Source organism: Genypterus blacodes, unplaced genomic scaffold (genome assembly GCF_046128005.1).
Source record: "Genypterus blacodes isolate CSIRO-AG114 ecotype Tasmania unplaced genomic scaffold, CSIRO-AGI_Gbla_v1 ptg000067l_1, whole genome shotgun sequence".
NCBI lineage: Eukaryota > Metazoa > Chordata > Actinopteri > Ophidiiformes > Ophidiidae > Genypterus > Genypterus blacodes.
The window spans coordinates 9,748,633-9,759,818 of NW_027466879.1; the positions used below are offsets into that span (position 1 = coordinate 9,748,633).

The following is an 11,186-nucleotide window of genomic DNA, read 5'->3' on the forward strand; positions in this document are numbered from 1 at the left end:
AAGTACTGCAACACTCAGTATCAATATAAAACTCATTGCTGCAAATACAAAGAAGCCTTTAATCAGCTTGTGTCTGTTCATAACCTTTGTTGCAACTACGTAGTGTGTAGTAACAGCAGTAGATGTTAATGTTCCTCCCCTCACATGGTGTGTGAGGCCTGAATGTAAGCACCTTTGGTTTTATGAAACCTTGACAGGGGTCCTTTGATTTTTTCACATGGATTTTCTGAATGCTTCTCGTCATTCCATGCTTGTAGCGGCAGCGGCTCGACTGCTGTTGTGGTTTTGTGTGCGGTGAAAGATCACAAAGGTCATGGCTGTGATATCCCACTGAACCTCAGTGTGGGAGCTCTGCCCAGCCTTATTTTCACTCTGCTGGCCTCTTTTCACACAATAACCGCACAGCGCAAGCCACAGAGCCGCAGAAATGTCAGAACTCTCCACGTGTGTAGGATGTGGCAGGATGTGTGAGGAAGACGTGTGAAGAGGTTTTCACAGACGGGCGGAGGATTTCTTCCGCCCGCAGAGGGGAGGGAGCCATGAGTCATTTCCCTGCATTCATCTTCATTTGTTGCTCAAAGTGCAACATTTGGGATCTTGTATTGATGAATTTGTATGTCAGATAATGTGGAGAGACAGAATGATGTCATTGATGATCACATGATGATTTGTTTATACTTTACTTTAATTTAACAGGATATAACATGATGGTTATTTGTCAAAGCACAAAAGTGGTAATTTCCACGCCACCATCAGGTCAGACTGCACCAAGAGTGGATTCTTCGCTGGATCATGTCACAAGTTAAGTTCAGATTTCAGGCTTTAATACTTAATACATACTATATAGTCTATACTTAAAATAAATCTTCAAAATCCACTGAGTTCTGCACAAAGAGACGTTTCTGACCAACAAGCAGAGTGAATGTGGCTTTGCAGATATATTGTGTTTTAGTAAAAACTTCTTCTCATTCAGTTATTCAGACCAGAACAAACGGACCACTGGTTTGAAAGCAACCTTAAAGTAATCAGTGCAGTGTCCTGGAGTGCTCCTGGGCGATCCCGGCCTCCTATCTTCACCCACCTTCTTGGTGAGATAGCAGATCATAAAACGACTTTGACAGAAGTGAGCCATCAGCTTTCCCTCTGCTGTAACAGCCCATTAACACAAACCTGTTTAAGTATTTCCATATCATAAATCTTCCGTTCCCTCGTGCTCATAATATTCAGAAGGTGAATGTGATAAACCAGGAGGAGCTTTTTTTTAGTTTCCTATAAATGGCTTCATTTTTCCCACCGTCTGTTGTCTCAGACGGCAGCGTCTTTCACTGCAGTAAACCCACAAAACATCCCATAATGCTAATTGGAATCTGAGCAACTTGATTGCGATACAGATTCTCACAGCCTGAGCTCGATTCTCTGCTTCTGTAATGACCTTTACAAACCAGAAGAGCAGATGGCACATTTATAAGAGCATGTGTTTTTATGAAGAAGTTTCTTGTCACCGCAACTTTCAAACACACACTTTGAGAGGACAGACTCAGCTGAAGGAGGTTGGTAAGACTGGTTGTCTGTTTGTGTGTGTGTGTGTGAGAGAGAGTGAGAGAGTGAGAGAGTGAGCGTAATGTTTCTTCAGTCATGATGTAGTTTGCAGCTGCAGTGCTGCAGATAAACGGACACAATGTAAACATATGTATGTATATATGTGTCCTGTATCTCAGTCAAACATGATGTGAAATTGATGCCTTCTATGTAATTCCAATTTGTATATATCTACTTTTTTAAGGGGGTTCGGATCAAATACCTGTTTTTGGAACGCAAAGTAGAAAAACAAACTCAGACTAAATTAAATAAAGTAATTCTCTTTCAGCATACCAAAATAGCAGACTTTATTTGGCCAAAGGCAAGAAAACTACACTTTAAAGCACACTTATTGTAATTATTATGATAAGGCATGCTTCCTTTGTGAAACTAATTATCAATCAGCTGCCTGCTGCCAGCGGAAAACCTGTGGAGTTTCGTTGCCACCTGAATCATTTTGCTGTCATGCTCTTTCAGGGTTTTAAATGACTCCATTAGGACTAAAATAGCTGTATTAGCCATAGACTGCATTAGACTGAGCTGTGCTGATTGAATGATTGAGTGACATTGGTCACAGCCTGAGGAGCAGAGCGGAAGGAAATGCTGGAATCTGTCAGAATCTCATTATCAAAGTATTTCAGGACACAATAGCCCCAAGACAATTACACAGAAACATTACCCAGCTGGATTAGAAAACATAAACCTGCAAAAACTCATTTATGAAACATATAGAATTGCAATATCGTTCACTTTCACAGATTACTTGCCTCTCTTATTGCTGAGTGTTTGTGAAAGTGCACAAAGTGGCAGAAATACATTTGGCGTCTTGAGACCCCCTGCACATATTTTCCTCAATGTTAATTCACATTTGGAAAGTTTTGTTTCCACAGTAAGTTCACAAACTGCAATTCTCCCTTAATAAAGCTTTAGATGATGTCATCAGAAACCTTTTCACCCTCGTTTCTGACAGGGTCAGGTTGACACAGCAAATGGATCTAGATATGAAAACACCCATGAGCCTCTGGGACAGACGCTATGGATACAAATTCGACTCAGAACCGGGAAATAAAAGTTTGGTCAAATTCAGAACCAAAAAGGACAACAACACTGCTTGATTGATCCAAAATTGGCCCAGATGATCGGCAGTTTGTTCCAACAAAATTTTCCTGGAGTTGCACTTGACCTCTTCTAAAGTCCTGTCTGCAACCTTTGACCTGAAAGAAGCAGAAAATTAATGTTTGTATTGATGAATCAACTAAGAGAGTTTTTATGTCATTGCGATCAAATAAACCGCACATAAAATATTTTTCCTTTGAAAATAACTTCACAGATCTCACACGTCTCTAAACGACTGCCACACACACACTGTCAACACAACACGAGGTACACAAGTTCATCCATCTCTATTTCAGTCATTATTTGTTTTGTTGTTACTTTCAATTTGAATTAAGCACTTTATTCTTTCCTGAATGTGTTGACACTCTCTCTGTCACACACACATAACACACATTTTTACATTTTACATAAACTAAGGGGTTGTCGCGTTTAATACAATGTTTTAACCCCACAACATTTCCTTCTCTATTCCCACAGGTTTGTTTGCAGATGAGGATCAGTCTCACAAACGTCTGACCAACAATAGCGGAGGAGGACAGCCCAGAAGTGTTTACATCCTGGGCTTTTTCTCTTTCTCTTTCTCAGATTGACAAGGAGCAGAAAGCTGAAAGTGAAGCCTGATAATGATCACTTCTGCTTTTATTCTCTCCTTGGCAGGCTGGAGCCTTCTTCATCCCTTCAACCGCCTGTCTGCCTCATTAGCCCTAATGCAGAATATGTAAATGGGATAAGTGCACTTAGTCTCATAACACATTGATTATACCTGGAAGTGATCGCACTCAGGTGGCAAACAAGAATGATGGAAAATGACAAAGTGCATTGACTCATTTTCTTCACTTCCGTTGAACTTCATGATGCCTGAACTTTGCTTTCTGCTTTCCCTCCTCTCTGTTTCAAGTTGGAAATATTGCACTTTTTTACTGTACTACATTCATATGACTGTTGTTGTCAGGAGATTGCAGATTTAGATAGAATTATCTGATAATCACATCCAGCCATAATCTAAAACAGCTTGTAGTACTATTCTCACAAAATTAGTATTAGCACACAATGTTCAGGGGTCCTTTTCATGGATGTCAACAGTGTAAACACATCGCATATCAAACCGGTACAGTCTGATTTATCTATTTGGTTTTGAGTCCAACAGGAAGCAGCTCTGAGTCTCACTCTGAAATACTGTAGAGTCCAGGACAATTCCAGTCTCTATAAAGTAAAATGACTGATCTGGTATCTGATTCATTACTGACTCTGAGGACAGAGCGTCTCCATTCAGAGCGTCAGACTGTGATGTGCTGCTCTGATCCACCGCCCGCTCGCCTCCCATGACTCACCAAAAAGACACTTTTAGGATTTTCAGCTCCGTGCCTGCTCATGTTCACCCTCTTATTTTATGACCAACTGAATCTGAATTCACGATACCGCAACCTGCTTCAACAATGACTCACTTGGTAATTTCCTGCCTTTCCCCAGAATGCTTTTTGTGTGCAGATAGAGAGTTTGGTCTTTCGGTGCAGGGGTAATTGTTTAGCTGGTTTAGAAAATGCCGAAAATCATGGAATCACGCGTTTTGCGGCCCATTTCCTGCCCCTGTGGTTGTGTAAATTGGACTCGGAAAGATTTCCGGTGAAATTGTTTCAACCTTGTGAAAAGTGTTTGTCTAGAAATGACAAAGCCCTCACTTTCTGAGGAGATGACATCAGAAGTTCTTCCTCCTTTACCCCCTGTTTTCCCATACTTTCCCTGTCAGTAGGAGGAGGTAAAGTGAGTCACATGTTATCTCCCTGACGCATGTCGTCATCAGACTTTTCTATTTTTCCCTGATGTAGTTGAGCTTCACCAAGAGGCTTTACAGGAACAATCAGCTGTGATCTAATGGTGTCAAAATGTGTAAAAACTATAATATATTTAGTCATGTTAGACTGTGACCTTTATACCGCACTCTATAGTTTGTTTGTGTCCACAGCAGAACACTGTGCCTTAAAGTGGGAAAAGCTCAGTGATCACCTCCATGCATTTTAAGCCAGTGTTAATTAACAAAATACAATGGTGTTATTATTATTATTATTATTATTATTATTATTATTATTAATAATAATGTTGTTGTTGTTGTTGTTGTTGTATGCATTTTTATTTTACTTTATTCATTATTTCTTTCTGATCATGAGCAATATGTCATGTGGCTGCCTTGGTTGAGATGAAGCCTGGTTATCGTTCACTTAGAATTTTTTCACACCTAATTGAGACTTTCGCTTTGCTGTTACTGTGTGGGTAGAAGAATTGCAATCATTTAACACCAGCCACACACTCAAAACACACACACACACACACACACACACACACAGAGAGAGAAAGCAATAGATTTGTCCTTTCAGCACCATGGACAGCAACTTTTGGTTAACTGAAGCTGATATTCTCTCTCTCTCTCTCTCTCTCTCTCTCTCTCTCTCTCTCTCTCTCTCTCTCTCTCTGTGCCTTTCTGTCTCTCCCTCTTATGTTTCCTTCACTTAAACTGAATCTACATCTTGTTTTATAATGTCTGGAGACATTAACTTCCTATAAAATAAATTTGAATGAGAGCAAAAGAGACGAGGTGAGGTTTCACTTTTTCCTTTTTCCTGGCTTGACGACTTACAAAATCTCTCTTGCAGTTCTGGATCCTGAACCCTGGCTGTTGGCATCAGTATAACTCCTTGTGTTCCAGACCTGTAGGCCTTGTCACATCTGGTCTCTAGGTGGAGCTTGAGAACATGAAGACAGGAAGAGGAAGATCTGAGTTATTTGCTCCTGGCTGCAACCAGATCAGTACTGGGCTTAGCGTGCAAAGAACTGTTCGTTTCCCTCCTCATACTTTAGTCCAGTATTCCACCGTAGAGTCCCTGTACTCCTCCTGTAACTTCTCCATCTTATTTATTATTCTTTCCATTGTGCACATCCCGCACAGTCTCTCTCTCTCTCCCTCTCCCTCTCCCTCTCCCTGGCAGAAGAAGCAGGTGTTTTCAAGGTCAAAGTCGCGCAATGCCTCCCTGCTTGGAAATCTAATTCTGAGATCAATTTGTGATCGGTTAACACGGCCAATGCAGATCTCAGTCAGCTGCTACAATCTGGAAATAATTAAATCCGTCCGTCTTTATAACCCTTCCCTGATTCCTCGGTGGAGCGGCGTTACCGCCGCCCCTACCCGCCCTCCCATCCGTCTGTACCCTACTCACGTCCTTCATGCCCCCTCCCCCACAGCATGCTGGGTAATCCCAGAGAGCCGAGCACTGAGGCTTGTAAAGCAAACAGCTTCTCTGCTCACCTACAGTAAATGTTTCCCTGCTGCCATCGAGGTGGATCGACGATTTTTAATATTTATCACCTGTAATGATTGTCAGAGCCCCCTAACACCTGCTGTGTTGGTATCTATCTCTCTCTGTCACACACACGAAAAAGCATGCACACATACTGTATGTTTACACTGAATGAGAAAGCGATATTTGTGATGGAAGAAATGCTAATGTACTTATGTTTATCATTTTTCAACTCGCCTCTGTTTTAAAAAGATATAAAACACGCTAACATGTGCAGAATGTTTTCATCCAAATATTCACTGCTGCTTTAAAGCCGCACTGCTCATCATGCCAGGATTTATATCCAGATCTCATTTTAAGATTATTCGATCTAATTGCTCAAGGGGACAAACGTCTTAAGGCAGGAAACTGAAACATGAAACTTAAAAAGTGACAACATCAGAAGGAGCAATGGCCAAAAAAAGTGCAAGTTTCTAAACAAGAAAAAGCACTTTGATGGTGATGGATTTGACTGTTCGTCCCTCCTTGATACTTGCATGACCTGGAAATCGATCCGTCAAAGTCTTGTACCCCCCCCTTTTCTCTTGAAGTCTGTTCTTGATTGGATAAATCTTCCACAACTGGTCAGGCACAGCAGACTGCACTGACTCTATCATAACAATTCCAATTCCATGTGAACAGCCAAGATTGAAGCTGATAACACACACGTGCAAGGTAACACAAGCTGCCTGCTGCACGTTTATGTGTGTGTGTTTCGTTGACCTATCTAGTCTCATGCAGGTCTCTGTTGTCTCTGTTTCTGTCAGCGGTCTGTCTGTCTCATGTCTGGGCAACGAGTCATGCTGGACCATCTTTGTTATGTAAAATTGGACTAAAAGCCTTTTCAGCCAAGCGAACGTCCTGCTGTGTTTCCACCCGGCTCGGGTCTATTTCTCATTTTTACAGAAACGTCTGGGTGAAGGACATCACTCTTACTCTGACACCCTTGGGGATGCCACTGATTCGAATGCAGCTCCTCTCCCTGTCTCCCTGTGTGATGCTTGAACCAGTAAAAACCTTCATGTTCTTCGCCCCTCAGGAACAAACTGTACTGAATCCTCCTGCTGTGTGGATAACATTATTGCATTATTGATTTTCAAAGACAGATTGATCCAATATGCCACTGATAATCAACTGTCCCTGCAGCGGCATTGAAATGTACCCTTGAGGTACTTTTCCTCACCTCCAGAAACTTTTCTCTCATTTCTCTTGGCTGCCGAAAAAACAAAACAAATCTGATTCTCAAGGGTTTAAAGGAACTTCTTCAAAGTTCTTTTCCCCCTCTGGAGGTGCTGAATTCAAGGTGACACTCTGTCCTGCTGCTCACTGTGATTCAGACGAAGAGGTAATAGGTGTATTTCACTTGGCTTCTTAAGGAGTCCGGTCTCTGTTGTAAAAGCATGGATGTGTCGAACCTGCAAAGAATTTGGAATCAGCATTCTGGTGGCTGATGATTTTTTGGTAAATACCTGAATAAGAGCAGAGGTTTGAAGGATAATTTTTGCTGAGTATACACATTTAAAAACAACTACAGATTTAAAAAAGTTGTTAATGTGGTATAACAGTGCCTCCTATAGGCCAACATTTAAACAGCATTAAGGTATAATCGCACAATAAGCTCAGGAGTTTGCAGTTTATGTCAAATAGGCAACAACAATGCCAATCTTGCAACTAATCACAGGAAAATAGATCAAATATATCAAACAACAAATGTGGACATTTTCGACTTGACTCAAAATGCTACATGTCAAAATTTCATCGGCCACATTTCATAGGGTTGAAATGACTTGGAGGGTCCGGATCCTAACCTATCAATCAAACACATGCATTCAATTGACACTGACCGAGAAAACCTTGTGTGTGACAATCTTGTGAAGTGGTGAAAATGCTTTTCTGTCTCCTGCCTGCCTGTGTGGAGGTAAAGCTGCATTCCACTGAGCTGTTAAAGCCAGAGTGTGTTGTTGATGAAGAACTGAGGATCTTCAGCTTGATGATGATGTGTCACCTCACAGCGTCCAGTCTATGATCTGTCACTCGCCCTGACAGAGAATCAACCTGCAGGTGAGGAACAGAAAATCCATCAGCTGCACTAAAACCTCCAGAATCTGCTGAAAGCTGTAGAAGAGCTGAGGAAGAGGAGTACAAGCTGAAGATATGTGGGGGCTTTGTTTTTGCGTTTTCAGGGAGTTTGTGGTTTTTGCCGTGACTTTGTCCCCTAAACTTTGTCTTCCTGTACGGGAGCATATTTACTCAACCCACTGCAAGTATCTACAGAAAAACAGAGATCACAAAAATAACACGCAATGAGTCATTAAAGTGAGGGGACGAGAAAAACTCAATTGGACCCCTAGAAACTGCAGACACATACAAATCTTTACTTAATAGGTTGATCTCTGTTGAAATTTCCGACAAACTGTTTTCTCTTTGCGGAACATTTAAAATCCGCAAATATTAAACAGTAGAAAGTTCTAGAAATCATGAAAGAAATTGAAAAATGAATTATTGATTTGATAACAAACAAGGCCTCAAAACCTTGTTTGTTATTGAATCAATAATTCATTTTTCCAGTGTTTTTTTGTTGTTTTCGTGTCTGTCAGAAGTGTTCAGATTTGAACAAAGGAAAAGTTCTCCTCCCGGCAGGTAAAGGGTTTTTACTGTGTGTTACTTGTGACAAAGGACTGAACATTTCTCTACACCTCCCAAGAATCTCAGCTATATGTTCTTTATACTCTCTAAATGTCAAGGTGGCTGTAATCTCTGAGTGCTTTACTGCACAGCTGTTAAAAATATACCATTGGTCAGTCAATGATGTCCGTTATAGAAGGTGGTGTTAGAAAAAATTATGCATGTCGTAACAGCGCCTGGTAAGATTCAAACTGGTGATGTTCATTTTGAGAATTGACAAAACAAAAAATGTTCCCTGGTTCCACTGGGGATTGAACCCAGGACCTTCTGCGTGTAAAGCAGACGTGATGACCACTACACTATGGAACCTTGTAGTGGCTGACAATTTGATCAAACATAAAATTTTCGGTGCTCTGCAAGTAATATTCCAATCTGGATAAGAACACCTGGACACGTAGTCTTGTTATTGGGACATTTCCCCACTCATCCATGTAGTCATTGGTGTGCAGTAACCCAACATTCATCCTCTGAGAGTCGTTCACATCTCGGGCTGGGTGACTCCTCGGGTCACATGGACGCGATGGGATGATGGTCAGAACAGCGTGGACGCCATGTGAGTGTGGTTGGACTTGTTACAGGCACATGAACGGAGGTGCAAACTGCTCTCTGGTTGATGATACCAGGGCAGAGACGGCAGGACAGCATTGTGAGTGTGTGATGAGAGCTTTCATCGCCTTTTCAACGACCCTCAGAGGACAAATGCCTGTTTATTACCCGCCACTCTGTCATAACTGTAGAAGCCCCTAGAGTGGAGGAATGTGCGGCAGACCAAACAACAAGTCCAGGGGCCTCGGACGACTGCAGAAGGACTCGACCACCCTGACCCTGAATGAGGAAGAAAACCTTTGATTGTGTAAGAAAGAACCTCATGTAGTAAAGAGAAATAAAACATACAATGTGTCTGTCTGAAATGCAGTGGAAAAGTAGATTTGTTGACACTCACTGAGATCAGAATTGAGGACAGATAGAAAAAACGAAGAAGCAAATAAATTGGACGTTTCAGCCTGTAGAATTCTGATTGAATTGTCACATCAAGTTAGAATTCACGGTTGTGGGTTTGATTAAACAGGAGAGCAGGTGAATAAATCACAATGTTATCTGTTCATTCCTAACACAGAACATATTCAAAGCTGTCATCAGGTCAAACATTCGGCCTGTCGTCTTTACCGCAGCACACAAAACCTCAGAAATCCGTCGTAATCGTGAAGAATCAGTGACAGGATGAAACAGTGTGTGAGATTCAGTGTGTCCACGCTGCATTTTTAATTATCCACACTTATCTGCACTTTATTTATATTGTCAATCAGCCATTGAAAGTGCCAGATTTCTTTTTTTTTTTCTTGCAAAAACACTTTAAAATCAACCAGAAATACAGATTCAATAGACCAGAGCCAACCGTTTCTTAACATTTATTATATCTTTAAAGAACCGTCCAAGAACATTCAGGCTCGATTTGATTCGATTGAAGAACAGAATCTCTGTAAAAATGTTTCATGAATATTTCCCCCAAAAGATTTTACACAAGATCTAAGCTGTTTAACCTCAATGTTTATGAATTATGAAATACATTCTTGGAATATGTGAAACGGCGCACAGTGGTACTCACAAATTGACTGTATTTGTGTTAATCTGCAGGATTAGATGGAGCGCAGCCAGAGTGATCTGCAGGGATGAGAGGTGAAGGTAAAGCGTCACACTACTTCATCTCACGCCGGTTTGGTTCAGAGAGACAAGAGGAGCTTGCCGTCATGTTTAGTGACCTTTTTGATCAGGCCAACCTGCACACTTTCTCTTTAATCTCCTCCTCGTCACCTCCTCCCTGCTAAAATGTCACCTTTCTCCTCCTCTGTGACTCATCAGCGCAGTGACAGTTTGGCATTTGTCTCCACCTCTGTCCTCACCTCACCGTCTTATCTCCAAACACACAGCAGCAGCTCCTGCTCTCCTGCTTTATTATTCAAACTGAGATATCAGACGGCGAACAGGAGAAACATGGATGGAGACGCACGCCACACTGCTTCACACACGCACGCACACACACACACACACACACACACACACACACACACACACACACACACACACACACACTCAAGACAAACTATACAGCACAGTGATCAAACGGAGACATTAACCTCTGGAACACGATGGCACATTTTGGCTCATGAAAGTCTTATAGTCCATTAAAATAGAAAAAGTGGAGATAATTCTGGACATAACTACAAAGTTCTTCATTTCCACTTGAAGAAAGTTTTCAAAATTTCTAGAATCGTCTAAAAATGAATGTTTGGTTGAGGAAACATGGGATAAAACAGATCTCTGCACTGTAAAGGATCAATTCGACAAATATTTAAGGGCTTCTTTTATTATGAACAATTCAAATTCAAATTATCTAAAAAAATCCCTCAGTTCTATAAAATTCACCAAACATCTACATTTTCTTTTACAGACTCTAAGAAAATGATTCCTTTGCAGTGT

At 41.2% G+C, this 11,186-nt stretch overlaps 1 non-coding gene across 1 annotated transcript; it reads right to left on the minus strand.

Moving 5' to 3' along the window:
- Nucleotides 1-8,944: 8,944 nt before the first annotated feature.
- Nucleotides 8,945-9,017, minus strand: trnav-uac (transfer RNA valine (anticodon UAC)). Its single transcript has one exon. It is a non-coding gene; the product is annotated as a tRNA-Val (tRNA).
- Nucleotides 9,018-11,186: the final 2,169 nt, after the last annotated feature.